The following is a 27665-nucleotide window of genomic DNA, read 5'->3' as shown; positions in this document are numbered from 1 at the left end:
ATTTAGCTTACCTATCAAGATGATCAGCCCAAGGCAAAAGTGGAGTGCAGCGTTCTCTCTGTCTTTTCTGAGCCTGTGTCTTTTCCAGGCTTGTGCTCCATTATGGCCAGAGGGATTCCCCCACTTACAAAAATTTGAATGTCCCCTCTACTCCCTATGAAACAGACTTTCTTCCCCTCCCTGGTGCTCTATTGTGTGTCTTAAAGCAGATAATCCTTTGCCCCTGACCTCTTTAACTTAATTGTTTCATACAGTGCTTAATTGTTAGTGACTTGATTCTGTCTACAGAGGAAGTTCTGGGAGGACAAGCCGGAGATGAGTTTCTTGATTCAGGCTTTCAGGCTGCCACACAATAAATTGGCATCAACATATAGACACTCCAGTATGTGCTCTACTCTCTCCAGAGCAGTGCCAGGGACCAAGGTCAGAAACCCACAATGAGAGTGCAGGCTAGCTCCGTACCACTCTAGGGAGGGAGCTGAGGAAGAACCAGCAAGTGCACCCCAAGCGTCTTCTACAAAGCTGCATTTCCCTGATCCAGCCCTCACCCAGTTACTGCCACCTTTAACCATTATCTGGAGCTTTGAGAAAGATGGCTGTGCCAGTTTTTGCTAATTATTCAAAGATTCTGTGGGTAAACAGCACCCTGGAGTATCTTACACTACCATCTTGGTTGAATGGAAATCTCACTGTTTCCAGGAGCCCAGGCACTCACATGGCTACAAGGGCCACCCCATTATTGGCCACTCCAGTCCAAGCCTAGGCAGTCAGCCTAGCCATGCTAAACATCTGCAGAGGTAAGGCTTTCTCTCTTCATGGCGTCATAAATTCCATCTAATCCTGTTAACTACATCTTAGATTGAAAAATTATCCTTATGTTACAGAGGAAGATATAAAACTCAAAAGTCAAGTAACCTGTATAAGGAAAACATAATAGATAGCATGGTCTATAGATAGTTTTTGATAGTGGGAAATAATGGAATCATGGTTTTGTTTTTGTTGCTGTTTTTATTGTTGCTATTGTTACTGTAGAAGGCAGTATTAGTCGTTCGTAAGTTTATTAGTCAGGGTTCTCTAGGGAAACATAATCAACAAGCGATATCTGTTGATAGTAAGAGATCTATCAGTCTCTTACACAGTTGTGGGGATGCACAAGTCCAGGTTCCACAGGCAGGCTGCCACCAGGAGCTCCGATGAAAGTCCAATGATGATCCTTGATGAGTTCTGGGAGATGCTGGCTGTCCAAAGATGAGCTGGGAAATTCTCTTTCAGTGCTGGAATCACTTCCCCTTTTAAGGCATTCAACTGACTGGGTTAAGTGTCACTCATTGCTGATGGCAATCTCCCTGACTGATGTAATTATAAACATCTATCTATGATTTACCACTGCAGTAAAGTCAATGGTGGGTGACTAAAGTCTATAAATGTCCTTGTATTACAGTTAGCCCAGTGCTTGGTTGACCAAACAACTGGGCACAATTACCTGGCCAAGTTGACACTATAGCCTAACCATCACAGTCCACCCCTTGTCAACTCAGCAATCATATACATTACCTTAAACCATACTTAGTCTCTAAGTAAAAACAATAATAGACATGCATATATATATATATATTTCTGCCTAACAATGTTCAACTCTCCGGCATACAATGGAAACACATTAATTCCATACAGAATAGAGTGCAAGTTTGTGGGCAATATTCACTCTCAAACTTGACATCCTCAAATATTATGACATGAAACAGATACAACTTGTTATATGATAAGGGGAAAGTTTGGGGAAGAAGACAAATTCGTTTTGTGTACATATATACAATCATCATCATATTGAAACAAGGAAGAAAGATTAATGACCAGTATAGTCCTCCTTTCTGTAACTGGTCATGTGGTCAAAGTTCATATTTATCACTACCTTCTTCCACTACCCATTCCATGTTTCCATTACTCTCAGCAAGCACTTCAGCTGGCTGTGGTTCTTTGCCTGGTGGGGTAACCCAGACTTTCATTCCTGAAGTTTCTGAGCCATTGTTAGGCTTGCTTGGATTGGTTTGTTGAAGTTTTCCATTGACTTTTATTATAGTACATGGCAGTACTAGAAGATGCCCTAGAGGATCTCCTGTATTCCAGACAAACTCTTCTTTACCCCCATTATGTAGATGCAGTCCTATTTCCCCTTGATAGTTGGGATCAATCACCCCAGCCATTATAGTAATTCCCTTCTTTGACTGTTGACTCAGAGGTAAAAGGAGCCCAAAGTGGCCAGGTGGCAGTTTTAACTTCCAGTTCAATGGAATCATTGCTGTGTTCCCTGGTGACAGCACTCCTCCTTTTGGGACTAACACCTGTAGACCAGCAGAGTTTGAGGTTGCAGGGGCAGGAAGCAAAAATTTCCTTTTTGGGTCACTAGGGGTAATAGTGAGTGATGCCACTCCCATTTCCACCCCTTGATTCCTGGACCCATGGATCCTAGTTATAGGAGAAACAGCATCATAGAGTGGACATTGATTTAGAGCATACACAACCTCCTGGAGAACATTGCCCCAGCCCTGCAAGGTATTGCCACCTAGTTGATGCCATAATTGAGTCTTCAAAAGGCCATTCCACCATTCTATCAATCCAGCTGCTTCAGGGTTATGGGACACATGGTAAGACCAATGAATTCCATGGGCCTGTGCCCACTCCCACACATCATTTACTGTGAAATGGGTTCCTTGATCTGAAGCAATGTTGTGTGGAATGCCATGGCAATAGATAAGACATTCAGTAAGTCCACGGTTGTAGTTTTGGAAGAAGTATTGCATGCAGGAAATGCAAACCCATATCCAGAGTATGTGTCTATTACAGTTAAAACAAATTGCTGCCCCTTCCATGCTGGAAGTGGCTCAATGTAGTCAACCTGCCACCAGGTAGCAGGCTGGGCACCTCGAGGAATGGTACCATAGTGGGGTCTGAGTGTGGGTCTCTGCTACTGGCAGATTGGGCACTCAGTAGTGGTTGTAGCCAAGTCAGCCTTGGTGAGGGGAAGTCCATGTTGCCGAGCCCATGCATAACCTCCATCTCTACCTCCATGGCCACTTTATTCACGAGCCCACTGGGCAATGACAGGAGTGACTGGGGAAAGAGGCTGAGCATTAGTCACACAGTGGGTCCTTTTATCCACTTGATTATTAAAATCTTCCTCTGCTGAAGTTACGCTCTCGTGAGCATTCACATGAGACACAAAAATTTTCATGGTTTTTGCCCACTCAGGAAGGTCAATCCACATACCTCTTCCCCAGACCTCTTTGTCACCAATTTTTCAATCATGTTCCTTCCAAGTCCCTGACCATCCAGCCAAACCATTGGCCACAGCTCATGAATCAGTGTACAAATGTACCTCTGGCCATTTCTTCTTCTAAGCAAAATGAACAACCAGGTGCACTGCTTCAAGTTCTACCCACTGGGAGGATTTGCCCTCACCACTGTCCTTCACAGATGTCCCAGAAAGGGGCTGCAGTGCTGCAGCTGTCCCCTTTTGGGTGGTACCTGCATATTGCACAGAAGCATCTGTAAAACAGGCCTGAGTTTTCTCTTCCTCAGACAACTGATTGTAAGGGACTCCCCAAGAGGCCAAAGCTGTGGGCTGGGAAAGAAATGGTAACATGGCAGGGGTGGTGACCGTGGGCATTTGGTCTACTTCCTCATGTAACTTACTCATGCCTTCAGGACCCACTTGAGCCCTATCTCGTATATACCACTTCCACTTTAATATGGAGTGCTGCTGTGCACATCCAACTTTATGGTTTGGTGGGTCAGATAATACCCAGCTCTCTTGGTAACTTGATCGCCCATGGTTAAGCATTCAGTCTCTACCAAGTCCCAGTAGCAGGCCAAAAGCTGTTTCACAAAAGGGGAGTAGTTATCTGCAGAAGATGGTAGGGCTTTGCTCCAAAATCCAAAGGGTCTGCATTGTGATTCTCCTACAGGGGCTTGCCAAAGGCTCCAGGCAGCTTCTCTATTTGCCACAGAAACTTCCAGTACCATTGGATCTGCTGGATAGTATTGCCCAACTGGTAGTGCAGCTGGCATAGCAGCCTGGACCTGACACAGAGCTTCTTCTTGTTCTGGTCCCCAATCAAAACTAGCAGTTTTTCTGGTAACCAGGTAAATGGGCTGGAGTAGAACACCCAAATGAGGTATGTGTTGTCTCAAAAATCCAAAGAAACCAACTAAGTATTGTGCATCTATTTTGGTCAGAGGAGGAACCAGATGCAACAGCTTATCTTGAACTTTACAATGGATATCTTGACATGCCCCATATCACTGGACACCTAGAAATTTCGCTGAGGTGAAAGGACCTTGTATTTTACTTGAATTTATCTCCCATCATCTCTCATGCAAATGCCTTACTAATAAGTCTAGAGTCTTTGCTACTTCTTGCTCACTAGGTCCTATCAACATGATATCCTCAATATAATGGACCAATGTGCTGTCTTGTGGGAGGGAGAGATGATTAAGATCCCTGTGGACAATATAACATAAGGCTGGAGAGTTGATATACCCCTGAGGCAGGACAGTGAAGGTATACTGCTTGCCTTGCCAGCTGAAAGCAAATTGTTTCTGGTGGTCCTTACTAATAACAATTGAGAAAAAAGCATTTGCCAAATCAACAGCTGCATACCAGGTACCAGGGGACGTTTTATTTGCTCAAGCAGTGTTACCACATCTGGGACAGCAGCTGCAATTGGTGTCACCACCTGGTTAAGTTTATGATAATCTACTGCCATCTTCTAAGATTCATCTGTTTTCTGTACAGGCCAGATAGGAGAGTTGAATGGGGATGTGATGGGAATCACCACCCCTGCATCCTTCAAATCCTTGATGGTGGCACTAATTTCTGAAATCCTTCCAGGAATCCGGTATTGCTTTTGGTTTACTATTTCCAGGTAGCAGCAGTTCTAGTGGCTTCCACTTGGCCTTTCCAACCATAAAAGCCCCACTCCACAAGTCAGGGATCCAGTGTGGGGATTCTGCCAGTTACTGAGTATGTATTCCAATTATGCTTTCTGGAACTGGGAAAATAACCACAGAATGGGCCTGGGGACCCACTGGACCAACTGTGAGACAGACTTGAGCTAAAACTCAGTTAATCACCTGACCTCCATAAGCCCCTACTCTGACTGGTGGACCACAGTGACGTTTTGGGTCTCCTGGAATTAATGTGACTTCTGAGCCAGTGTCTAATAATCCCCAAAATGTCTGATCATTTCTTTTTTCTCCAATGCACAGTTACTCTAGTAAAAGGCTGCAGATCTCCCTGGGGAAGGGTGGGAGGAAGATTAATAGTATAAATTTTGAACAGTTTAATAGATCCTTCCCCAAGGAGACCCAGCCTCATCCTCTTTCAAGGGGCTCTGGGTTTGTAAACTGTCTCAGGTCTGGGAATTGATTAAGGGGCTGTGATTCTCTGCATCTGTAATTTGAGTTAGGGTTTTGTTCATTCGACCCTGAACTCTTCTGTTTATACAGATCCCAAAGAAATTTAGTAAACTGTCCATTTATTTCAATTCTAGGTACCCCATGATGTATTATCCAACACCATAACTCTACACAACTCAGTTTGCATTTTGAGTGCTTTTTTGAATCTGCCTTTCATTGCAGTAGCCACTCCCGCCTTGACTTTGGCAATTAACTCTTACCAGGCTGACATCCGATCATCCCCATAATGTTTAAGGATTCTAATTCCATCACAGCCCTCCCTACAGTAATATCTAGACTATCGAGTAGAGCAACCACAGAGCTCTTCAGGGAAAATGGAGTTAGTCTTACAAATTTTTTCCTCACAGTCTGGTTAAAGGTGTGTCTTCTGAACATTCCTGGGGTGGGTGGGCAGCTCTTAAATGGTAAATCCATTCTAGCATTCCAATCTCCCTAAGCCTTTGAATTCCCTCTTTTACTGTGTTCCAGGGCAAATTGGGCATCTCATCCTAAGACATGCTGGGCCATCTTTGGCCCATGTTTCAGTCAGCCACCCAATCAAACTGTTAGAGACCTTTCTAACCCCTCGAGCTACAGCGTTGAATCCAGAATTTCTGCTTAGTGGTCCTATATCAATAAATTCAGCCTGGCCCAACTTTATATTCCTTCCACCATTATCCCATACCCTTAATATCCATTCCCAAACATATCCCCCTGATTTCTGTCTGTATAAGTTGGAAAATTCATGCAGTCTTTCTGAGTATACCTTACTTCCTCATGGGTCACACTTTGTATTTCACCTTTGGGGGCTTGTTGTGATTTTAGCCTTGCAAGCTACTGACCTCAGGGCATTCCCTTGCATTTTCTTCTGATGAGACTGGATTAATCTCTTCAAGCAGGGGTTGGAAGGCAGTTTCCTCAGGGCAGACTGGAGGCTCCACAGTGCATGTTGGAGTTTGGCTGGTATGTGCCTCAGGGCTGGGAGAAGGTCCAGATTCCCTGGGACAGGTCAGAGGCTGGGGAGGGCAGGCTTCTGTTTGGCTGGTACCCACCTCAGGGCTAGATGTTGTTTTAGACTCCCCAGGGCAGGCTGGAGGCTGGATGATACAAGGTTGACAGGTATGGCCTGGACAGGGCAGGCCATGGCAGGCTTATCTGGTAAAGTCACAGCAGAATTCAGGTTCCAATGTCTCCATCAATATTATCATCATCCCATATGTCTCCATCCCAATTCTCTGGATTTCACTCTTTTCCAATCAATGCCTTCACTTTAACTGCAGAAACCCTGTGGGTTACTAACTAGTGTATGACTGGGAACAAGTTACTTAACTTCTTTATGCCTCAGTTTCCTTTCCCATTCAATGAGGAGTTTAGAATTGCATTTTCTAACGTCTCTTTGAGTTCTTTGATTCTAAATAACATTGTGGAGAATACTGGTTTACTTCAGGAATAGAGGGAACCTTGCTAACCTCTCAGCCCAGCTCCTCAGGAATCTGCACCAACATTTGCTAAATATGTACTTCTAAATGGTCCAGTGTCCTTAAAATGTTCCAAGAAGGTCCCATAGTCTTCTATTCCCTTTCAGTTTTTCAGAAATGAGTTGAAATATTTGGTCTTCTCTTGGGGTTCCTTCCATTCTCTTTGCTCTTATGAGTTATTCTTTTATCATCATTTTATTGGGCTTTTGGAAGGCAGGGAAAACATTTGGGCCAGTCAACCATCTTGAACTGGTACCTCATCATTTGATTGTTGAGTAGCATTGCCATATCCTATAAGGCTGGTGGTGGGTCTATCTCATCTTACTGTCAAATACACCCCACACAATAATTAAAGTAGCTGTCCTAATAAATGGTGTGGTGGTTTGAAGCTATATGGATCCCATAAAACATATTCTTAAATTTAACCCATTCTTGTGGATGTGAACCCATTGTAAGTAAGATCTCTTGATGAGGTTACTTCAGTTAAGGTGTGGCCCAACCCAATCAGTATGGGTCTTAACCTATTACCAGAGTCCTGTAAAAGCAGAATAAAATTCAGACAGAGAGAAAGAAAGTCACAGGAAACAAGAAGATGAATGTTAGAGGTTTGCAATAATTAACAAGCTGTAGCTCAGTTTCCCTTGATATGCACTGGGGAAAGGCTAACCCCATCCCCCATAAGCCTACATGTCTAAGGGCATGGTGCTTCCCCACAGGTTAAACAAAGAAACCACAGAGAGACAGGAGTAAAGGGAAATGGAAACCTTCCCTACCTGCATATCAGAGAGAGATAAAATCCCTACAGATCAAAGAAACATCTGCTCATACAGCAGAAACCATAACTCCCTAACCCACTATCTTCTAGTCACTATCAGGGAAAATTTTCATCTCTAGGGCTTCCTATTGGTCACTGCACCTCACTCGAACCTTCAACCCTCTCCCACCAACTATCATTTCCCTGCCTAGGAAAGTTTTGTATAAATTCAAATACCTCCCATTCCAGGAATAGGCTGAAGTCTCTCTTTAGACCCCCACTATGCTGGTGGGGGGGCTGAAGTCTGTTCTTCAGATGCCCTCTATGAGGAGAGCTTCCCAATAAATTCTTTCTCTGCCTGTGGTCACATCAGTCTCCGTGTCCCAGTAAGCACCATTTTTCAACAATGAACATCAACAAAACCTGGAAGAGAAGGCAGAGACCAGGAGGCACCACCATGTGCCTTTCTATGTGACAGATGAGACGAGGATTGCCCACAGCCAGGCCCAAAATGCCTTTGCAAAGAAAGCATGGCCTTGTTGCTTTGACTTGGACTTTCTTTTAGTCTCAAAGCCATGAACAAATAAATTCACATTGTTTTATCCAATCCATTTCATGGTATTTACTTGAGCAACTCAGGAAACTAAAACAAAGGAATACATTTAGATTTATTTATTTGAATTTAGACAACTGGTTTCTTTAAAAAAAGATGTCACTACTGTCCTTTCGATATTTCAGATATTACTTGCCAATGTTTTAAAATATACACATTCCCATCCTCCCATTCTAGAGCAGAAGTAACATCTCAAATTTTGGAAGCTATAGGAGCATTTCTATAACTAACCTTTGGCTGATATCAGTGGTTCTAAAATTTTAGATTGCATCAGAAGTACATGGATGGCTTTTTAAAACCCAGATAGCTGGGTCTCACCCTCAGATTTTCTGATACAGTGGGTCTGCAGTATGGCCTGAAAATGTTCATTGCCAGCAAGTTCTCAGGTAATGCCATTGATGCTGTTCCTAGGCTATGCTTTGAGAGCTACAGGTCTACTCAAAATACAATATTTAGGTATAGAAAGTAGATGAATAATTAATTTATTTAATAAATATTTGTTAAACACCTATTCTGTGTCAAGCACCATCACAGACACCAAGTACAAGGGAATGAATAAAACAAAGGCAGTCCCTTCCCTATCTTTGATGATCTTTTCTGATGGCATCTTTTTCTGAAAGATATTCCCTTCCCTATCTTTGATGGCCTTTTCTGATGGCATTTTTCAGTTTTTAACTAGAGGTTCATTCCCTTCCTTGTACCTCCTGATTCTCTTACCCAGAAAGCTCCTTCTCCACTTTCCCCTTCTTCTTCTCTCCAACAGATTCAGGTCCTGCCTATTCCTCAGCTAAACCTCTCTCTCATCCCCCACCCAGCCCTCAATCATCTTTTCTCCCTCCTTTCTTCCATAGCAGTTAAGAGTTCCTAACCCATCATTTACCCTTTACTATACACAGTTCTGTACTTCTATCTGATTCTTTTGTGCTTTCACTGTTTGGAGCACCTGGAAGGCAATGGCCATGTGCTAGATCTCTTTGTAACTCCAACCTTCAGGTCCTTGAACAGGGTTAGAAACACTCTAGGAGGAAGCGGACTTGGTCCAGTGGTTAGGGCGTCCATCTACCACATGGGAGGTCCATGGTTCAAACCCTGGTCCTCCTTGACTCGTGTGGAGCTGGCCCATGCATAGTGCTGATGTGCTCAAGGAGTGCCGTGCCATGCAGGGGTGTCCCCCGCTTAGGGGAGCCCCACACGCAAGGAGTGTGCCCCATAAGGAGAGCCACCCAGCACAAAAGAAAGTGTAGCCTGCCCAGGAATGGCACCACACACACGGAGAGCTGACACAACAAGATGATGCAACAAAAAGAAACACAGATTCCTGACAACAACAGAGGCAGACAAAGAAGACGCAGCAAATAGACACAGAGAACAGACAACCAGGGTGGGTGGGGGGGAGGGGAGAGAAATAAATCTTTAAAAAAAAACCAAAGAAACACTCTAGGAGTTAAACATAAGCTTGAGAAATTCACTTAGAATCCCAAACTCCCTTTTGGAGGAGGTAGGGTAGAGTTAAAATCACCACCAATAACAACACTAGTCTGACCACATGGTCAGACTGTGGTAACTGGGGTGGAGTAAAGGAATTTGAGACCAGAAAAAAATGAGTGTTTGGTTTAGGGTTTTACTAACTGGGAAAGAGCCAAGTGTGGTTAATTTCTCCCTTCAGTATGGAGTTCATCTTCTAAACAGGGTTCATGCCTAAAAAATGTAATTGTGGTCTGAATGAACTTGAGGGTGTTACAGAGTCAAATGACCACTGGTGTTTTCTTGACTGGTATTTCTTATTTTTTCTGAAAATTAGCTCTGAGCCAGTTAGAATAAATAGGCCTGAACTTGTGTTTTTATTTCAATTAGATTAACTGGGAAATATTTACCACAATCTTGTCCAAATACATTAAGATAACAATGAAATCCTGTTAATTCTGAAATAGATTGTTAAAAAGAAATAGAGGAAAAACAGTTTAAAGCTGGAGCATCTTTGAGGTCCTCCAAGAATAACAGTCTCAATAGTAGTTAAGTGTGTGGACCCTGGACCTGATCTAATCCAGTTTAAATCTTTACTCTGCCACCTTCAATCTGTGTGATTTTGGTAATGTTTGTTCATGTCGCCAAGCCTCAGTTTCCTTATCTATAAAATAGGGATAAAAAGTATCACCCATTAAAAGAATTAATAGTAGAAATAAATTGCGGGATAATGGTGTGCATTAAACTCCTAGTTTAATCCCTAGCACATAGTTACAGCTCCATAAATGGTAATCATTACAGATGAGGAAACTGAGGCTCAGAGAAGTTAAATGAATTGCAGTAATTTAGGGACAGAGTTAAGACAAGAACTTAGGACTTTTGAATTCCAGCCCGGTGTTCTATTCTGGGCAACTTACTGTTTACCACTTGGTCTATAATTTGGGTTTTCCCACTATATAATTAGTGAAAACTTGGATAGTGAACCAGGATCAATTATATTTTCTTACCTTCTGTGAAAATGGAGTTGAAATTCAAAATCCATAACCTACTTATGAAAGGGACTATCTTCAAACTCTTTAATAGTATCATTTAATAAATCAACCACCAACATTATTTGTATACTAGGTATAAGTCACTCTCAGCTGTTTAACTGAAAGGACCTAGTCTTAGCAACACTTGGCTAAGCAACTTTGAGTTATGGTATGCATTTATGAGTTGTGGCATACATTTGTTGTAAAAACTGCATTATTAGATCATAATTAGAATTTCAGTTATTAGATCCCCTCTAGTCACACAATCCTGGCAATACCACTCCAAAATTTCCTAATAGGAACCATTGTCTCTTATTGAATATGAATGAGACCAAACTCACTGCCTTTACCACAGCCAATTCTGTTTTAAGCTTTCGGATGGTCAGAACATCCTTCAAACTGTCAGATGATCTTAAATCCAGCATATACATGGCACTTAATATATTCAAGAATTTGCTGTCATCATTGGTCAATCTGAGAGTGCCTCATACTTTTTGGTAACAGAGCATGGGGAAGCTATGCTTTATTTATTCTGCAGCACAAGCAAAGTCAGATTCCAGGTTGTTCACCTAGTCCAGATGAAAGCCAGTTGCTTTTGCTGATGGATGTGATTTGTCACAAGCCACCCAGAAGAAAGGGGCTTCCACTCTGAGCACGCGAAATCCATCCACCTAGTACTTACTGAATGCTTTCTATGTCTCTGGCACGTGCACTCTCTCATTTACTTCTCCTAAAGTAAAGCCGTGATGACAGGACATGCCTATAGTGGCACATGGAAGTGTTCTGAGACACATCTAAGAGCCTGGCCTGGAAAAAGAAGGGAGAGCCCAAAGTCTTACTGATGAGGAAAAGCTGGGCTGCCACAGCAGGGTGCCACTCCCTCTCACCCTGAATCAACAGGAGCAAGGGTAGACTCCAAAGGTGAGCCCCTTCACCCCCTTACTGCCCAAATATCTCCCCCAAATGGGATGGATTCAGGCTTTGAGAGGTCTGAAGCTTATATGAGTTGGAGACCTTTTTTAAGAAAAAGAATACCAAGACTTCTTACATTTGAAAATTTCACAACATGTGACCATGTGAACACATTATTAGTGTCCCTCCAAGAGAGGGGCTGAAATGTGAGCTTCACGAACTTCATGATAAATCCACTGCTAGTAACATTATCACAGCAAATTGTAGTTGGAAGTAGCATTTAAATGGCATCTGGGATCTCAAACAACCATTCTCTTTCTAGGGCACTACCCAGTAGTATCCATCCCCACTGGCACTTGCTTTCAAGACCTATAATTCAAGCTTTTCACTAATTTAGAGTGTCCTTTACCTCAATTAAGTCAAATTCCAGAAATTGATCATTTTTATAATTATCTGAAACTGATTACCACTCATCCCACACATGCATTTTCTATCTTTTACTGAATATGTCACTGATGGAGGAGAAATGGGCTTGGGACACCATTTATTCCAAGCAAACTCTTTGACCTTATTGTCTTGGGCTTGAAACTGATGTTCCCAGCCATGGCAGTACTGAAACTGATAGTCTAGTCATGTAGGGGATTTTCCTGACTCCATGTCTGTCTCCCTGTGGCTGTTTATTTGTACTGCTGTCTGCTTCAGTTTGGGATACTGACCTTATAAGCTGCTTCCCCAGCCCAAACCTGTAGCCAGAGAACTGGGAGTTTCCCTCTGGCACTCCACACAGCCAATTGGAAGGAACTGGCTTTTGATTCACACTGTGTAACAGAACTGGGGGGTGGGGGTGGGGGCTTCAGCTTGAGAGAGCAAAGGAGAGGGAGAGGGGGAAGAGAGGAGTCTTTCTGAACCAATGCCAAGCCAGCTGTGGCTCGCTGGACAGCTGAGTCATAGACGATCAAGCAGTTCAGTTGGAAGATACACTGTGTATGCTAACTCAAGAGTTCCGGCTGGAGTGGGGGACAGTCAAGGAAAAAAGGGAGAGGGTAAGAGAAAAAAGTCACAATTTAATCTCATATAGCCATTTATTCTGATATTCACTGTGATTAGAGAGGAATGACAGAAAATCCGGCTACTTCTACCAATAAGACTCCATCCTCATGTGGCTAGTCAAGAATCCCTTAGAGAAATCTAAGTGTCACTATTTTATTTTTAATACATAAATTACAATAATTGCTAAAAGATGCTGGCTGCTGCCTCCTTACTGGAACTGGCTAAAGGTTGTCTTAAAATGTTGGCCACTGAGTCACAAGTTATAATCAGCTGTGTTGTGGCCAGATTTGGCAGACCCACTAGGTACAAGAAGGTCATTATAGAAATAATTGGGGTGACGATTACATGTTGAAAATTTGTCCAAAATGAAAAAATAATCTCCAAAGGAGGACAAAGGAGTTCTAAAAAGAATCTAAGGAACATAGATATGAACATAATTGACCACCAATATCCTGGGCAGGAAATGCATTCTGGGTGGGAGAATAAAATGTGTTCACTTGCAGTGGAGTCTATTCTTTTAGTCATCACTGGTTCATGGTATTTGTGAAACCTGAACAATCTACATAGAATCTATCAACCACCTGCTATCACCCATTAGTTCTGCTATGTCTGTCTTGTCTACCTGAAGGTTGAAGTAATCCCTGGGCCTGCCACAAACAATGCGTATGGAGTAACCCAAAAAGAATGGAGGAATCCAAAAGAAGTATGGAGTAATTGAAAAAGAAGTCACAGGCCACACTGATAGGATTTCCTGCAAATCCATCCTATCCAGACCCAGTGGGGAGCAGGCTGAGCAGTGATCCTTTTATTCATCTCTTACTACTTTTGGTCTCATTCCCACTGAGTTGTTTCTCTCCTTCTAGACACAGACTAGACATCTACCAGTTTTGTGTATGTATGTCTGTGTGTGAGTGCATTTGTGGAATCAGGAGATCAGCACCACTGCCTTCTCTCTGATGCTGACCTGCGCAGGCACCCCCTTGACAAAGACCTGCAGCTGCCATGGACCTGATTCCACTCTCCCTCCCCAACTCCAGATCTCCTTTTGCTCTAGGCCAGGGGTTCTCAACCTTTTTTGTTCCATGGACCCTTTTGCCAGTCAGGTGAAAATCATGTACCCCTTACTAAGTCCACACTATACTGTGTATTATTTAATAAAAATATCACACCTGCAATAACACATCCCACAAATATAATGTTTTTTTGAATTTCAGTTCAAGCTCATTGACCCCTTGCTAAGAACCCTTGCTCTAGGCTTATGGTACTCCACCTTGGCTGCACTTTAAAATCACTGGCAAGGGGGGATTAAAAGTAAAGATACCAGGGCCCCATGACTCCCCTCAAATTCTAGATAGATCCTAGATATATTCTAAAGTGTGCCCCAGACAAGAGCCATCAGTAAAAATTTTAAAGCTCTCCAGGTAATTCTAATGCGGCATCACCAGCTGATGGTGCCTCAGTTGCTTTCTTCCTGAGGCCACGGCAGTGTTAACAGTGTCTATCATGTAAAGGGCTTATAACTTTTAGTAGAAGCTCTTACATAACACATGGAAAATGTTGTTTAATAGTAATTTCTGGTTAGCATAATTAAATTCATTTTCACTTTGTTCCCTTCCAAGGAGGAGGCACAAAACATGGATTCTGGTCTAGACTCGTCCTTTATAGCCTGGGACAAGTAACTTATATAACTTACAAAGAAATATAATTCCAAAGAACATTCTAATAAAATTAATTGTTTAGATAATTTCTCTAGGTCATCTTTCAGCTCTCGGCTATTAGGTTTATAAAGTCCAATGACTTTTATCAGCCCTCAATGACAATTATTTATCAGTTGTGGGAACTTGGATGACTCATTTTTCTTCTCCAAGTCCCCCAGATTCCTCACATGAAAATTAGATGAGCTGATCAGACTAGATTTTTCCAATCTGTTCTGCTGAGCCCTATTAGTCTAAGGGATATTCCTTGAAAAAAGGGTTCCTAGGAGTGGTAGGTTGAATTATGCACCCCAGAAAAAAAAACATGTCCTTAATATTAATCCCATTCCTGTGGAGTTGAACCTTTTGCAAATAGGATCTTTGAAGATGTTATTTTTAGTTAAGGTGTGGTCAACTGAATCGGGATGAGTCTTAATCCTATTACTGGAGGTCTTATAGAAAGAAAGTCATGGAGAAGAGCCAGAAGCAGAAAAAGTTTCTCTCCTTTGAATTCTTAACAACTTCCAAATCTATTAGATAATCTCCAATAAATACAATCATGGTTCATCAATTGCAACAAAGGTACCACACCAATGCAAAGTGTTAATAATAAGGAAAATTGTGTGTGTGAAGGGGATGTGATTTTTCTGTAAACCTACTTCTCTAATAATTAAAAAATATACCCCAAAAATGTGATCATGGGTTCATTCCTTTATCAACCAACACCCCAGTTATTAATGAATCCTTTGCTAAGGATGAAGATGAACAGGAGGAATGGGATGCAGGCCAGGCCCTGAGAGGGAAAATATGTGTTCAGAGGATGGGGGCTCAGGAGGGAGAACAGAAGAAGGGGGTGGCGCTGGAGCCAACCCCTACCTACTTCACAATAAGGTCAGACAGAGCTCAGATCCACACCCGGCCTGATCAGGGTATTGTGCAACATCCCCTGGGGAAGGGACGGGGGTGGGGGCTAGGCAGTGGCCAATTTAATATCATCAACCCCAGTACACTTCCTCTCACCATTAAAGGAAAAAGAACAGGAGCAAAAAACGAGAAAGCAGCATCCATTACTACACTTTCTAGAATTCCAATCCTGGCTGGAAATGATTTTGGGGAAAATGAGATGATGCAAGTTCAGCTCAGCTAGAATCACCCTCATTCCTTGGCTCCTCTTCAGACAATGAAAAGCTTGAATCAGGGATTGAATCTATGTCCTCTCTCTCTTTCTCTCTCTCTCTCTGGAGCACTGGCTCTTAACCCCTTTTAATCATGATTTCTTTACAGCACTAATAAAAGTTATGAATCCTCTCCCCCTCAAAAAATGCACAAATATGAAGATTTTGTGTACAATCTTAGGCAATATGTTCACCCCCTAAAACCAATATTCATGGATCCCAAATTATGAATGTTTGCTCTTTAATGTCTGAGAAATGTGTTGAGGTCTTTGTTTACCTGCCCCATATATCACTAGGTCACTCTGTGGGGATTAGGAGAAGAAAAGTATGACCTAATGGCCTGTGGTACCAGGAATACACCCAGCCAATTCTCTCTGCTTGGGGTCAATGCAAAAAATGGACTGGATCCACGTAGTACATAGGGTGAGGAACAGAGCATGCAAAGGAAGTTCAGTTCTGTTTTATCCACCAGATTTATTGAACATCTACTGTGCCAGCCACCAAGTTAGATGCTAGGTCATGCAAGATGAGTAAGGCACAGTCAGGTCCTGGAGGCACTCAGGGTCTGCTTGGTTTCTGGGGTAGTTATTGATGACCACATTAGCAATTATCTCCCAAACTTAGTACTTCAAACAACAAACAATTATTGTATCTCAATTTCTGAGGGCTAGGTACAGCTTAATTAAGTGCTTCTGGCTCAGGCTCACTCATGCAGTTGCAGTCAAGCTGTCAGCCAGGACTGCAATTCATCTCAAGATGCAACCAGGACTGGAGAATCTGCTTCCAAGCCCATGAACATGGTTCCTCGCCATACCTCGTGGACCTCTTCATAGGCTGCTTGAGCATCCTCATGACATGGCAGGTAGTGATCCAAGACAGAGAGAAGCAGAGAGTGTCCAAGACAGAAGCCACAGCCTTTTTAATAAGCTAATTTCTAAAGTAACACTCCATCACTTTTGCAAGTCACTAGGTCCAACCCATACTCAAGGGGAGGAGGTCCCACCAGGGCATGAATAGCAGGAGGCAGGACTGCTGGGGCCATCTTAGAGGACACCTACCATCGTTGCAGACAGAATTTCAATGTGATACAGAAACAATATAAGGGAGGCATGCCTTGGCTGCTATGGGAACCAGCAGAGGAGCCCAGCCTAGGGGATTAAGGAAGAAGAGTAGGTGGAAGAGTCCTGGTAAAGGCAGGAGGTAGGCAGGCAAAGATGAAGTCATGAAGTTTCCAGGTAGAAGGTACTGCATGAACAATTAGAGATCCACAAAATTTCACATACTGTTTTTGCCTGCTGAGAATACCCAGTGGCATGAACTCCTTTGTTGACATTTGTTAAATGAAACTTTCTCACTGATAAAATGAAAAGACTTGAATGAATACTGAAAATGAGAAAATGAACCCTTCATTTTGGGTTGGTGGTATATGCATGGGTTTATCTAAGACATTGAAACCTCATCTTTTCCCACTCCTCCCCACCCCTCCCCTGCCACATTCACACTGCTCTCTTCAATCTAAAGACTTGCCTCTCTTTGAATATGCAAGGATCCTGAGAGTCCCTCTGCATGGGATGGCTTCCCTTCTCCCTCCTCACTTTGGACGTTTTCTTGCCTAACTTCTCTCAACTGAGAGATGACAAAACTGAAGTCTTTGCTGGCCCTTTCAGTCTGAAGTAAAGGTCCTCATGTTTGTGCTCACACCACCTATGTCTACATCTATCATGGCACTGACCACTCTGTATTATCATTATCTGTTTACTTGTCTGTGTCAACCTTGGTGAGTTCTACAAGAGCAGGAATTGGCTCTTGTACCCTCCCAGTTGCATATCCAGTGATAGGCATATAATAGGAGCTCATTCTATTATTATAGAAGGGAGGAAGGAAGGGAGAAAGATGGAGAGGGAGAAAGGAAAGAAGGGAGATACCCATGAAGTTCTTTACAACAGTTTAAAACTTAGGATTGAAAAGTGGAGAATTAAATGAGAAGGGTGATCTGGCTTTACAACACAGGTAGTCTTGCTGTGTGATAGCGTGGACAACATCAGAGCAATGTGGGGAAGTCATTGATCTATGTTTGATTGTTTTCTGTAATATTCATGTCCTTGAATAATCAGGAAACTGGGCTTGTTTAAGGCCTGTCAAAAAAGGGGAAAAATTAGTTGAAGTAGTTGAGTGGCCCAGCCAGTGAGATAAAAGCTACTGGAAAACTAACAGATGTTTGCCTAGTGGACATTTCTGCAGTGTTTTTGCCTCCTCTCTCCCTGGTTCTTCCTGGGACAGGAAATGAAAAGTGAACCTTCAAGAGGAAAGTCAGAAGGAGATGGGCACCCACAGGAGAGCCTGGCGGATGTGTTGTGTACTGACTCTCAGTCAGAGGAGGAGTCAGTAAATAGGTGTCCAGAGTCGACTCCCCTGTCACCGTTGTCTTCTTTAGCATAGATCTGCTATTTCTTTCCTCCCAGCATCCACTCATACCTACTGTCTTAGTTTCCTGGGGCTAGCACAACACATACCTACTGTCTTAGTTTCCTGGGGCTACCACAACAAAGTACCACAAACTAGATGGCTTGAAACAGCAGACATGTGCTGTCTCACAGCTACGGAGACTAGAAACCTGCCAGCTATATGGGAGGATATCCTTTCCTGCCTCTTCCTCATTTCTGGTGGTTTGTGGCAATTCCTGGGTTTTAATCTTGCCTCAGTCACCAGTTTGGTCTCATCTTAATGAATATCATCATCAAATACTCTAAAGGAGGTCACATTCAAAGTCATAGGATGGGAGGTTAGGACTTGAGCTTGTCTTTTTGGGGGGACACAATTCAACACATGACACCTACTCTGGCAACCAACACAATGGTTTTTCCTTTGGGGAACTGTACATTCAAACTTTAAATTCTCAGTTTGTGTGATTATGGTGACCTGAACCATGCCCCTTCTCTAGGCCAACCAGACCTGGCCAATCAGTGTGTTTCAGCCTCTCTGTCATAGTGATTGGCTTTCAGGTGCCATAAGACTTAAGCCAGGCCAATAAGTGCCAATTCTGAGCTTTTATTGGAATAATTGGAAAGAGAAGCTCTTTTTCCACTTGACTAGAAACCAGGAAGGTATAAGCCTAGATCTTCTGGACCCCTTAAGTGGAGAAGGCAGGTCTGAGAGTGGAGCCAAGATTGAGGGATGCAGAGCAGAGGTGGAGAGCTATCAGGTCCTAAAGACACTGTTTGAGCCTGTGCAGCCACCTCTCCTGAAGTTTTCTAGGCATTTTCTGTTTGGTGAACTTTTGAACTTAAGTTCACCAAATTTGGACTGGGTTTCTGTTCTTAGGAATAAAGGCGTCCTGTTTGCTACATCCCACCACTCTGTCTTTTATGAATTGTTCCCTCCCTCTCTCTGTTTTATTATGTCAAGAGTATTTCCTTGGAATCTCCAATAAAGCTATGTTTTCATTATGGAGTATGGATAGGAAAGTGATGTGCAGAGTGACCATTCCTGGAGTGTGTCTCCTCTTGGAGTGTTGGCCTCACCCTGAGGTGTGGGATGTTCAGGAGTCCTAAGGACTCCATGGAAGGCAGGGAGGGAACAGGGTCTTCTGCCCATCGATATTCATATACCAGAACTTCAGTTAAGGTTAACTTCTTTGCTCACCCACACTGGGTAGCCTGTCAATCTGGTGTGTAGCATAAGATATGCCATTGTTTGCAAATCTGAAAAATAAGAAAAAACAAGAGTGTACTTAAGAAGACAGAAAGATAGTAGAAGCAGTTAGTAATCAGTCAGAGCAGGAACATCATATAAATAAAACAATTTCTAAAACAAAAATTAAAATTTTTAAAATGATGCTTGAGTTATTAAGTAATCTTAATTAAATTTAGTTTATTAAGTTTAAGAAAGCACAATATATTTTAGGGCTATTTTCATCCACTCTAGCTCTGGAAAACTGTTTGAAAATTTAGCATATAAAGGGTTAAGGTTCATCTAGAAAATGTGCTTATATGCAACACCTCTTTCTCGAATAATGCCTGATAAATGGAACACTACTTCATGGGGCAAATTCCTTCTCAAACATGAGTTCTTTAAATGATCCTTCTGTATGTCAGCCTAGGAGCACTGGGGCCGCCAGTTAGCCCTGGGACCGAATGCTAATGACCAGTGGCAAGGCAGTAGTGGAGTATCTAGTATTGGTTGACCAAGCCTAGGTTTTTTTTCTCTCAGTCAAACACCCATCTCCCATCTGGGTGTTATAAGGCAGTGCCCCCCATTCCACAAACACCAGGAAAGTGGGCCTCTGAGAAGTGTCATGCCCAGGAGTAGTACATCTTGCCACATCCTATGGTGCAGCTAGGTAAAGGGCCATTAGCCCTATTTAAGAACAAGGAAATTATGAAGGGGGTTGCTGAAGCCCACACATCTAGTCTGAGCAAAAGCCCCAAATGGAGACTCAGAAATTCCTGGCTTTAACAAATGGACCTACTGCCTCTCTGGAAACCCTACTGCCAACCAAATGGTGACCAAGGCCTTTAACACTCCAAGGCAGACTACACGTCAACCAGCACCATCTAGTGGAAGAGAAAGTTTAATCAGCTCAGAACATCTCTCAACACTTGTAGGGTTGTTTATTCACTCAACAAATGACTTGTGAGGGCGAACTCTGTATCAGGTGCTGTGCCAGCCAAGTTGTAAAGCTACAAGGAACGGAGATGAATATGCCACAAGCTGAAAATATTATGACCTATGGAATGCTGCAGAAATTTGGGGAAGGAGAATTAGAAGGGATTCATTGTTCATCAACCATTACTGAGATATAAATTTTTAAATTAGGAGTCATATATGAAAGGATTTATTGCATTTTAAAAGTAAAAGTCATGTTTAAAATGCAATCTCATGGGCACAGAATAAAAAAAGAGAAGAGCTGGAAAGATTTAGAAGCACAGCCTGGATTCTGTTCTGCCCATCCTCCTCTATCCCACGGCAATTTCTTTCCATTCAGTAGAAGGAGCCATGAGGAGTTGTTGATGAACAAGTGATCAAATTATACAGGGCTTATCTGGCAATTTCCTGTTGAAAGTTGTACCCAACCCTTTAACACCAACCCAGAAAAACTGTGATTACTGCCTATAGCTCTTTAATTGGGGTAAGCATTTTGGAAAATTTTAGAACAAGGATAATTGCTAAACAACTCTTATCTCAGACACTGTTAGGATGGCCTGCTTGATTTCTGGTTTTGAATTCCCAAGAATTTACATGTAATTAGGACTCTTGAGTACAAATGAGCAAAAGCCTCATTGGAGCTAGCTTAAGCCAGAAAGAGAGTTCATTGAAAGGTTTCTGGGCTATTTCATATAATCAAGGAAATGGCTGAATAACCAAACGTGAGAGTGGGAGAGGTACCTCTGGACCTCAGGAATAGTGGGTACCAGAGTCTTAAGCAGTACCTAGATTCTCTTGCCCCATCCTTGTCTCTGATCTCTCTTTGGGTCTCTTCCACTTTTTCACACAATGAACCAGCTTTTCCTATGTGGTGGGAAATGTGATCACTGATATCTCCCAAATGTCTCCCCTCACAGCTTCTGTCTCCTGAGAGAGGGTGATGTGCTTTCCTCAGCTCTAATTTTTAAAATTCCAGAGAGGGACTGACAGATCAACCTGGCTGAGGTCAGATGCCTATGGGATGCTGTGTTGATAATGCTGAGGATACCCCTACAAATTATAAAACACTGGCATTTTAGAATCACTACTTCAACCTCCCATTAGGCCTCATACAGCCAATTCTTCAAGCTAAGGATCTTATTTCATTTTTGGACTCTCTCATAGATCTCCTATAGACCCTAGCCCACCTAGAATCCAGTAGGGTTGGGTCCCTTGCCAGTGAAAACCAAAACTACCTGTATGGAACAGAGATCAACTGCTAAAGGTGCACTCCACACCCATATTTATATTGGAGAAAGAGATAGTTTTAAAGTGAAGAATGTAGACCCAGAACTGAACAGGATCTTAATGCTGCATTAGAATAGGAAGGGCAAACGTGTGGGGATAGTTTCTTTCTTGGCTTTTCTTTTCCACCAGGGAGAACCAGAGGAAGTGGAGTTTTACCTATGCCCAGGCTCCTTGGGTGGTAAGAGGGAATATCTTTGGAGGTAGGTCCCAAGAGTTTGGTTTGAGAACAGTGAATCTATGTTTTCCTTGTGGCTGCATGCCCATCCTTAAGTCATGTTTCAGGGTTCCAGAATCATCGTCTACACAAAGGATAACCTTACTTTGATCATATTTTCTCCTTGCCTGGAAAGTTGGAATACTTTTCCTCTCACACTTTAATCTGGACACTTTTGCAACCAAATAAGTACAACTTGGAAAAAGAGTTCTTGACAGTGACTACAAGTGGAAACAATGGATTCAGTCTCCAAATAGTTGAATTAGTGTTTCTTGTCCTAGTTTTCAGCTAGCATGGGTAACTGGACCTGAAAGTAAGTATAATATAAGATAGCATTCTAAATTGTGACTATGATTTGACAGGGTATAAAAGACTCTGAGGCAGGAAGCGGACTTGGCCCAGTGGTTAGGGCATCTGTCTACCACATGGGAGGTCCACGGTTCAAACCCTGGGCCTCCTTGACCCGTGTGGAGCTGGCCCATGTACAGCGCTGATGCGCGCAAGGAGTGCCCTGCCATGCAGGGGTGTCCCCACATAGGGGAGCCCCACGTGCAAGGAGTGTGCCCCGTAAGGAGAGAGCCACCAAGCACGAAAGAAAGTGCAGCCTGCCCAGGAATGGTGCCACACACACGGAGAGCTGACACAACAAGATGACACAACAAAAAGAAACACAGATTCCCATGCTGCTGACAACAACAGAAGTGGACAAAGAAGAACACACAGCAAATAGACACAGAGAACAGACAACTGGGGGAGGGGAGAGAAATAAATAAAAATAAATGTTTAAAAAAAAACAAAAGGCTCTGAGTCAATATTAATTTTCTCCTTTTTATCCTATTTAGATCAGGATTTCTCAGTCAGTAATTGCTGTGAACCCAGAAGGGTTGAAGGTGAGAGGAAAGGAGATCAATTAAGGAAAGATATGTAAGAGCCCAAAGTATGGGTACCCAATTTCACAATCATTTTGAGTAGTTATTAGATAGATAGATAGATAGATAGATAGATAGATAGATAGATAGATAATCAATGGATAGATAGATAGATGAGATTTAAGTGCAGCTCATGCAAGAATTGAAAGGCATTAATGCAAAGATAAGCACCCTTGGTGGGAAAAGATGGAATCATTAAGCCAGTAGGGTGATGGAATAAACTAAAGGAAAACAGAGGGAGTCAGCAGGAAGAGTATTCCAAGAAGCAGGGCAGGCCACATCACAGGACACTTGATAAAAACCACCCACAAAACTGAAATTCTGTCTTGGGAAGGATTGTAGTTCAGGTGGATGAGAGGAAGGGGTGGAATCATGGACTCAAGTATGTGTTAGACCACCTAATAGGACAATATTTGTGATTATTTAATTAAGTGTTGCACTGCAAACCCTAATTTTCTTCTGTAAAATAATTGCTTTTTGATAGTGAAGAGCAAAATTTTCAGTTCTTTAGTTGGTAGTAAAACCAGACTTCTGGATCCAGCATTTAAAAAAAAAAAAAAAAGAGCAGCTGCAGTGATAACTTAAAATTGACTCTTTGAAAACATAAATTCATAAAACCTACCACATTATTAAAAATGATGGACCTGGTTCTTTGGGACAACAGACATTCACATTTTGACACAGGATACCCTAAAACTCTACCACATTTTCTCTTAATCAGAATTTGGTCTGTGCCTGGAATGAAAAAGAATTCTTCTTCAAATAACCTTTTTATAATGTGTTCCATGCAAGGATGCTGAGGAGATTATTTCAGTAAGGCCTTAAAAGTAGCTGGCTGAAGGGAAGACGTAAAGAAAGAAGAAGAAAGAAACATAACCTTAGGAGGGTAAATTAGGAATCATTGCATCTACATTATTAGAATTACCTTCTGTGGTAGATTGAATTATGCACTTCCTCAAAAGGCATGTTTTTAATCTTCACCCCCATTTCTGTTTGAACCCATTTATAAATAGGACCCTTTGAAGATGTATTAGCATTTGTGAACAAGGTCTTCTAAAATCCTCTTTAAGTGTGGCCAAACTGAATGAGGGACGACCTTAATGTGTATGACTAGAGGCCTTACTAAAAAGGAAATTTCAGACACAGCCAGAGGAACCGGAAGCCAGAAGTCAGCGGGACCCAGAAGCGCAGACACAGGGGGAGAGATATGGCCACATGACAGGAGGCAGAGGGGCGGGCCAAGCAGCGCCAAGGATTGCAGACGGCAGCACCAGATGCTAATAGACTTTGGGGAGAAAACATGGTCTTGCTGACCCCTTGATTTTGTATTTCTAACCTCTGAAACTGTAAAACTGTGAGACGATAGATACCTGTTGTTAAGCCAGCCGGTGTGTGATATTTGTCATGGCAGCCCTGGCAAACTAAAACGCCTTCCAAATTGAAACTTTTTAAATTCATTAATTAATTCAACGAATACGTACTATGAATAATTGTGGCAGATACAAATATGAAAAGACACACCAGCACTTCCCCTGCCTTCTAGGACTACAAATGATATTATGAAGGACCAACCCGTTTCACCCCTGTACTAGTCAGGAATCATTTGACTGCAAGCAACAGAAACCCCCTTATCCTCATAAACAAAAGGAAGTCTCTCTCTCTCCTCCCCCTCCCCGCTTAATCTCTAATTTAGCTCAATCTCTTTCTCTCTTTCTCTCTTTCTCCCACCACATGGACTTTAAGTTCTGCTCCTCTCTGCTATAGATTCATTTTTCTCTCTCTTCCTGGCCTTATTCTTTTATTTACAGGCCTGGCCTGTGCTTTCCCAATATTCCCAATATTGGCACCTCAGTTTTTGAAACTGTAAGATGTTATAGTTCTAGCACCTGCTGCTGACTTATTCTCTTTGTGCCCAATTTCAAATCAGTAAAGAAGAGATTCTGATAGACTCAGTTTAGCTTAGGTATCTTTTCATGCATTCCACAAGTATTTAGTGGGCACCTACTATGTGCGAGGCACCATTCAAGGCCTTGGAACTATGCAGTGGACTATGTCCATGACCTCATGTGCTTATGTTCATGGGCAGGATGGAGCAGGGTGCAGCACAGAAGAAGTTTTAGTTGTAAATAGAACTAAAGTTACATGCATTCTTCATGGTTATTAGTGCCATGAAGTAAGAATAAAAGTGGGTAGGAAGTTGAGAGTGAGAGAGTTGTTTAGAAACATGTCTTTTAGGAGGTGAGCATTGAGCAGAGACCTTGAGGAAGCAAGAAAACCAGCCTTAAGAACATGTGGGGGAAGAGCTTTGTAGGTTTAGGAAAAATGAGCAGAAACACTGAGGCTGACAGGGTGAGCAAGAGGAAGAGTAGTCCCAAGGGAGGACAAGCCCATGTATGCTGTGATAAAGTCTTTGGGGAGCCACTGGAGGAATTTGAGCAGGAAAGAGACATGATCTGACTTTTATTTTACAGTGATCACTCTGTTTGCCTAAGAACAGACTGTCAGGAGCAGGAATGGGAGCAAAGGACCAGCTGGGAAGCTATTGCCATAGTTGCAATGAAAGATGAGGGTGGTTTGAATGAGGGTGGTAACAGCGAAGGTGGGGAGAAATAGTTAAATTGAGGATTTCTTTTAAATGGCAAAAGCCAACAAGATTTTCTAATAGAATTGACATGAAAGAAACTAAGGAGAATAAGTTGACTTCAAGGGTTTGGGTCCGAGCAAGTAGGTAAACAGTTGTGTTATCTATTGAGATTTGGGCCCACCAGAAAGAATAGGTGTGAAAAAGAAAGCAAGAATTCTATTTTATTCATGCTGCATTTGAGATGGCTATGAAATATCCAAGTGAAGAGTCTGGGTAGGCAACTGGATATTTATGTTGGAGTCAGAAGAAGCCTTGGCAGGAGGTGTATATTTCTGAACTGGATGAGATCACCTAGGGGATGAGTGCAGGGAGAAGGAGCACTTGGCCTCAGCCCCAGGACCCTCCAAACGAGAAGGCAAGAACAGGAGGAGGAGTCAGCTAAGGATATGGATAGAGAGCTGCAGATGAGGTGGGAGAAAGCCAGTGGAGCATGGAGGAAAACCTCCAAGTCGAATGAAGACAGAGATTAAGGAAGATGCGTGTTAGTCTGTGGCAAAAGCTGCTGCCTATGCAGATACTCTGCTCTCAAGGAGGTGGAGCATAACTCACCACCTCTGAAGTGTGGGCTGAGCACAGTGACTTCCTTCCAAAGAGAACTGTATAGAAAGGGGAGAAAAAAGAGTGACTTTACTGTGGAGAAATCTGACAAATACGACCTCAGCCAGGTGCTCCAGGTTAACATCATCAGCAATGCCATTTCCATAGCATCCATCCGCGATAGGATGTCATGAGAATGGCACTTCACCTCTGAGGCCTTCCTTCCCCAAACCCATAAGCCCTGTATAACCATAAGGAAAACATCAGGCAGATTGAAATTGAGGTACCTTTTATAAAACCTTGACAGGAATCCTCAAAACTCTCAAGGTCATCAAAAATAAGGAAAGTCTGAGAAAGTGCCACAGTCTAAAGAAACCTAAAGAGACATGATGACTAAATACAGTGTGGTATCCGAGACAGGATCTTGGACACGATAAAGGGTGTTAGGCAAAAACTCAGGAAACCTGAATTAAGTATGGACTTTAGATGGCAATGTATCAATATTGGTCTACTAGTTGTGACTAATATACCTTAGTAATATTAATAACAGGAGGAACTGAGTGTCTGTTTTATGCAAAGCCTCTAGCAACCTTACCAGTGTGCCCTACTCTGGAATTTGTGCTCCTTAGTATGATGGAGTTGGACTCAGATGTGACCTCTCTACACAGGCCTCTTGTGTCACTTTCACTGAACCTGTGGTGGGTGCTGGGGTGGTATATGCTCAGGAGACTTGAATCTCTGGACTATCCATGTGCCAGCTGGGCCCTGAGCCTCAGAAGAGTTGTAACATCTACTCTCTGGTCTGTTGAACTTACCCATGTCAGCTAACAGGGAAATGAGGAAGGTCAACCACCACACCAGGGAACTGGAGAGAGTCTACAACTGCAAGCAGGAGTATCCCATCCATCAGTCATGTGGGATCTAAGTCCCCTCTCAATGTAGAGGTGGACTGGACATCATCATCCCAGTGTCCTCAGGATAGAGGAATAAAGTAAGGATTAGAGTAGATTTACTAGTATTCTATTATAAAATTATTGTGACTCTAGCAATAGAAGAAACTGTATCATTGATGTAGAAACAGTGGCTATTGAGTTGCTGAGGGCAGGGAGAGGAAAGAAGAGGTGTGATATGGGGACATATTCGGGACTTGGAGTTGTCCTGAATTATAATGCAGGAACAGATTCAGAACATTGTATATCCTGCCATAACCTACTGAATGGACTAGGGGTGAGTGTAAACTACAATGTAAACTATAATCCATGCAGTGTAGCAGTGCTCCAAAATGTACTCATCAAATGCAATGAATGTGCCACACTGATGAAAGAGGTTTTTGATGGAGGAGTGAGGGTTGGGGGATGGGGAGTGGGGTATATGGGAACCTCTTATATTTTTTAATGTAACATGTTGTGTGATCTGTGTATCTTCAAAAAAAAAAAAGAAAATAATAAAAATATATAAAAATATATATTAAAAATAATAGACTATGAAGAAAAAATAATATAAAACTATTCTAAAATTAAAAAGTTTTATTTGAAAAAAAAAAAAGCTTCTGACAGGTTGAGTGAAATGGTTACTGAAAACTGATGATTGGATTCAGCAAGGTGAAGTTTATTGACAACCTGAATAAGAGCCCTTTGTGCAAAGTGATGAAGTCCAAATTCTGATCACAGTGGATTTCAGAGAGAAAGGGAAGACAAACTTCTGAGGAGTTTTGCTATAAGGAGAGCCAAAAACTGGAGCAAGCGCTGGTGGGGCATATAGGGTCAAGTGCAGCTTTTTGTT

The sequence above is a fragment of the Dasypus novemcinctus genome, chromosome 6 (genome assembly GCF_030445035.2).
Source record: "Dasypus novemcinctus isolate mDasNov1 chromosome 6, mDasNov1.1.hap2, whole genome shotgun sequence".
Taxonomy (NCBI): Eukaryota; Metazoa; Chordata; class Mammalia; order Cingulata; family Dasypodidae; genus Dasypus; species Dasypus novemcinctus.
The sequence above is the reverse complement of the archived record's forward strand: the minus strand, read 5'-3'. Positions refer to the sequence as shown.